Genomic DNA, 5,614 nt, shown 5'->3' with positions numbered 1-5,614 from the left:
TTGACAGGCACGACGCAGGACCATACACTACGCAGACCAGTGCACCATAACCAATCAGAGCTGCATTAGACATATTTGCAAAAAGCCATTGCCATACATGGCTCTGATCCATTCACTTTGAACTAGGGAAAATGCGCTTGCTTTGATATCGACGTGGAGAGCTGCATGTAGCCACCTGTGTACATTTGTTCATATTCTTGCTAGTTATTGAGCGATTATCCCAGTTTTAGCCAATGTCTGGTCAACAATGGGGGAGTAGTTTGCTTCCTACAAGAGCACACAATGTGTGCATTTCTATCCATCTTTGAAAAGCCAGTCAGGTTCAGAGATTTTTGTATTCTTAAAGGGGCAGTGTTTGCATTTTGTTGCATTTTGAATGCGTCTTGAATAAGCTAAGTAGCCAATAGGTGGAGGGTAGCATAATGTGCATATTTCTCTCTAATAATGTATGGGAATAATAATGCATTTTATTTTTTATGTAACAACACAACATTTTCAGTCACCTCCTTGTCTGATGGACAAGTGGATTAACCTTAACCTAAACCTTGCATGCTTTTTTCAAAATGTAGGCCTACTTTGAACACCACCCATTGGCTGCTATTAACAGAACATGCAATAAGCATGTAATAATGTTGAGTGAGCTAGCCTTGCACGCAAACAATGTTGTACCTGCTGGAAAGATAGATGACGAAATGCAGTAATATGTAAAAACGTTGGTTTTCGAAAGTGAAAGCAATTATGGTGTGTAATCACCGATGTCATCATCTGCCGAGACAGAGGCTGGCCACGGTCATGGCTATAGGGTTCCTAATTGTCAAATTAATGTACAACGTTTTGGGGGGCATTTTACCTATCCCTAACTCTTTTCCTAAATTGAACCTAAAAATCCTAACCTGCTACGTTAATTATCCTAACCTGCTGCGTAATTTCGGTTAAACCTGCTAAGAAAAATCAAAATTGACGTTAACGTTAACTTGGCCAAAGCTGGATCCCTTCTAGTCATGACCCTGTCCCACGTGCAGTCATACAAAATAACAAAGGACTTTAATCTGTATAGTAGCTCGCTGACAGTGAGCACTGAGCAGTCATTGTTCATGTTATTTTATTTGGCCTATAGAAACTGTAAGGAAAACACCTTCATGGCATTGTATCTAGCTCTTAACAATAGATTACCTTTTTATACTCCAATGTCACTCTGTTTACAATAAATAATGAAATGCCATGGATGCTACATGTAGTATATTAAGATAACTGCATTGGAGCAGCTGTGTGGAGTCCAACTATTATAATCATGTTCTTCTTCTGAAACAGAGTAGCTATGCAAATAGTTACACGTTCCATCCCTTGAGAGAAGGGATGTTAAAAAAGTATGCTTTTAAAACGCTTATACTGTAGGCTATCAACCCTACTCAATAAATATAAAATTGAAGTACAAAATGGATAGGCTACTGTGTTGAAAATACATTGCGTGATGCACATGTGTATATACACACAGAAGACAAGACGCAAAATGTCGTCAACAGCTTTGCAAGGTAGAGGAATGGAATTTTCAATGCTCTTCACTTTCCCCAGTTGAACTTTCCTTGTTTAACAAATTACCTCATCCATGGCATATCAATGGGGGAGGCTATGAAGGTAGGGTAGGTACCGACGTTTAGAAGCAGTGTTCAGGGAATTATCAACTCACCGGACACATGGCCACTCTTAATGTCTCCTTTGTGGTACATCTTCTGTGTGTTATTGTTATTTACCCGGTTGTTTATGCTAAATGCAGTGACCAAAAAGAGCAAATGCATTATCTTCATCAAACTCGCCAGACCCTCAATGATCTTTCCATGGTAGGTCAATTTATGTAACCTGTTACAAAGTGACCTTATAGGCAGACATATTTATAAATATGGGTCTGAATATAGGCTTTAGCATACTGTGATATCACAATTTATTTATTCTAGATGAAAATTGATTATTGGAGCTTAATTCATTCATATATTTTGTTATTTTATTGAGATATGTGTATTATGTGTGTGGTATAGGAGAGGAGACCAAGAGGCTATATCCCAGAGGAGGAAATGATAATGGTCCAAAGTCCAACGCTTTCAAAAGAGGTGATGCTCAGGAGATCATGATTGTCTACAATGTCTGTGTTAGTCACGTTCAATCGCATGGTTACACGAAGTGTTATTCTGATTACAGGAGGGGAAAGGTTTAGACACGAGACTTGCGTTTCAACTAGCCAGCGAGCTCTTCCAACAAAACCTAACTCTTGTGAGTTAATCTCAGGGAGCTCCAAGACCTTCTCGCTCGAAATATATGACCTATTCGGAGTGTACGTTCTTGGTTATGTTTCATTTGTTAACTGTAACTTGTTGCACAATAATTTTTTTTTTCTACTATTATTATTCAAGTAATCACATGGATATTGATTTGAATGTTGTTTGTTGTTTACTATTTCAGTCAGAGACATGCTACTGCGTCAAAACATTCCAATTGGTGATATGGTTAAGAACTACTTCAAACAGCTGGACGACTTTTTTTCACCTGAGGTAAAGCATCTTATAGGTTGCATTTTACTGAGAGGGCTGAGTGGGCCTAGCCTATACCTATGGTGTATAATGTATTATTTTCACTTAAGCGTTTTTCATTTCAGCGCTTCAGCTTGTGCTCGTGGGAGGTCGTGCGAGCTGAAATGTGGAGCATCCCGAGGGATTTTTACAGAAATAAAAAATGCCAAGAACACACGTGTGATTTTGATGATTAAATTAAATGTACCACTGTAAGCTTCATATGTTTATGTTATTTTCCGTGATGCAAATTATTTCCATGTAGGCTATGCTATTTAAATTAGATACAAACACGCCTTACATTGTTTGAAATTGTGCTAGCAATTTTGTAAAATTCAATGGTGGAAGCAACCTTGAAATACAACGACTTTTTCGTTTAAATGTTATACTAAATGAGATGTTATCCTACTAACAATTGCATATCAATCATCTTCAATGAAAAAACACTAAACTCCTTTACAATACTCTGAATTCCAGCCATACTTTCCCGCCCTTTCAGACATCATCATATCACTGTAAAACATTGTTGATTCAGATAGTTATTACTTCTAGCAAGTGCATGATATCCAGTAAATATGTAACATAATTATAACTCCACATTCTGAATGTTAGTTCAATGGAGTATAGCAATCGCTAACCGTGCTGTTACTCTTCAGTCCTCTACAGTGGAAAGATAATAGATGCAGAGGTAACATAAACTCACATATCTGGATAAAAGTCCAATAAAAACACATGAATACGGAATACTTGACAAATGATCTACGTGATAGACATATTTACTCACAAGTGCGTGTAGGCCCAGATTCAAAAGCACCCGAAATACAGTCTCCAATTTAAGCACTAATGTCAAGGTAGCAGTATTGTCAAGGTCTATACTGCCTGTGCACTGCTAGGCTACCAGTGTCTTATTCTGAAACCGGGTGCAGAAAGGAGCTCGTCTACGAAATTAAATAAGACCACTAAAACCCGTTTCTAAAACGAAATATAGTAATGTTGAATGTGTAGTATGATATAACCCAACAACGTTGATCTGTATCTTTAAAAAGAGTCGAGGTCCAGAAACCACGTTCACCCTTTAAGCAAGTGGTTCCAACGTAGTTGGATACCATAGTTTTCCGTGTGTAAATGAAAAGGTGATGCGTTTGCGAGACGAGATTTAACACAAGGGTTTCCGAAGTGAAAGGACAACGAATGTTTGAAAAGAAATGCATATTATTTACGCTGTCGTCTGACTAAATTGATTCACAAGTAAATGTTTTTAATCTAAAACATGTTCCTGGTTGTAATCCAATATTTCAAAATAAAATAACAAATCAGTCAAGAATTGAACAAGTCTTCGAGAGATGCACCTGTCCTTTCGGTGCGTTGTCTCCAGGCCGAAAAATATACTGTCAGGTATGAAAGCGCCTGTCTACCGGACTTCCACCTTTCACTTTCGGACACCTTTCAAAATCTTTGTATAAAATATCGACACAGATTGCAGCATGACAGAACTCTGGATTTCGAGAAGAGGGTCGATCAGGAAGGACACTTTATCTCTTTGTCCTTTGAGGAAACGTATTTTTTTCCGGAATTATACAAAGTATAGGCTGTCTTTCGGAAGTCTGCCTAATTTTGCACCTCGGTTGATAGCGAACAGTCAGCGAACTACAGTACACCTACGATAAAATGGGTTCAATAAGCTTTTGGATGTGCTGATCCTGACGATTTGCACCTGGCATAAAACCTTCGGATGCACTTGGATGAGGACACTTCCTAAGTCTCGGAGCATGTTCCAAGTGTTCAGCAACAACACCATAACGGTGCTTCGGGAAATGGTAGGATACTGTAATTTTTATTAACTTGTTCCTGGTCATTGAGCAGTTGTCATCTATTCAACATTTATGTGCTGCTGTGTTTCATTTGATTCAGTTACTCGTTTTGTATACAATAATAATATTGCAATCATTTGATTCTATTTTTTGCCATCTCAGGGTCATGTGGTCTCTCGAGAACCTCATATTACTTTCCCTTACGAGGAATACAGACATGTCGATCATTTCAAGTAAGACATATGCATAGCCTACACTATTTAAAAAGGGTTTTGGTTCAACGTTTTTTCTCATAGTGTAGGCCATATAATAGGTATTAACGAATAAGCTAAATTTGCTATACTTTTCTGATATTCATAAGGCATGTACTAAAACAAATCACTCTTCTTCTAGGATGACGACAAGATTGTCTTCATTTCGCAACTCTGAACGCTATAGAGAAATTGTACAGAAGTGATAACTATGATTCTTTCTGGGACCAGGAAGTAGTTGACGAGTTTATGATTGACCTGCATCGCCAGACCTTGGAGCTGGACCAATGTGTAAGTCTATGTGATTTGTGATTTTCTATTAACATTAATGCCAAAAGGCAAACATTATCCTATATTTTTTAGATTGCCGTATAATGTGATTTAAACGAATCATAACATAACATTAATGACTTATATTTTGTTCCAACAGGTAAAGGCTATAAGAGCTACACTACCAACATCTGACAAAGGAGTGAACACAAATATGAGCCTTCACTTCAAATTCCTGAAGAATTACTTGAAACGCGAGGTATGTCAATTTGTCTTACCAAGAGAGTGCATTCACCAAATAAGGATTATATTCATATGTGATGACACAACATGTGTCTATTCTAAAATATTACATGTGTTTTTCGTTCATGCAGGAATACAGCGCAAGCGGCTGGGAAGGCATAAGGAACGTGGTGCTGAAACCATGCTAAGACTAGTCACAATAATATTGACTAACCAATGAGCCTCGTGTGTGTGAGAGATTATTATTTATACTTCTATTTTTTCAACTATTTATTTACACGGTTATTTTTATATATGTTTTATTTATTTATTATGTGAATTCACAACTCGCGAAGTAAAACACATTTTATACTGAATAATGTATTATGTGCTAGGTATTTTTAGGCTATAGAAAATGTAACAACGTTTTCATGCATTGACTTTTGTATTTATGAAGACCATTGCATACTGTATTTATTATTGCAACAATATTGGAAAC

The 5,614-nt window shown here is 37.3% G+C and overlaps 1 pseudogene; it reads left to right on the top strand.

Annotated features, from left to right (window-relative positions):
• Positions 1-4,229: 4,229 nt before the first annotated feature.
• LOC118951906 lies at positions 4,230-5,356 on the top strand (annotated as a pseudogene).
• Positions 5,357-5,614: the final 258 nt, after the last annotated feature.

The sequence above is a fragment of the Oncorhynchus mykiss genome, unplaced genomic scaffold (genome assembly GCF_013265735.2).
Source record: "Oncorhynchus mykiss isolate Arlee unplaced genomic scaffold, USDA_OmykA_1.1 un_scaffold_336, whole genome shotgun sequence".
NCBI lineage: Eukaryota > Metazoa > Chordata > Actinopteri > Salmoniformes > Salmonidae > Oncorhynchus > Oncorhynchus mykiss.
Note: the sequence above shows the minus strand (reverse complement) of the source record. Positions and strands in the feature narration are given on the sequence as shown.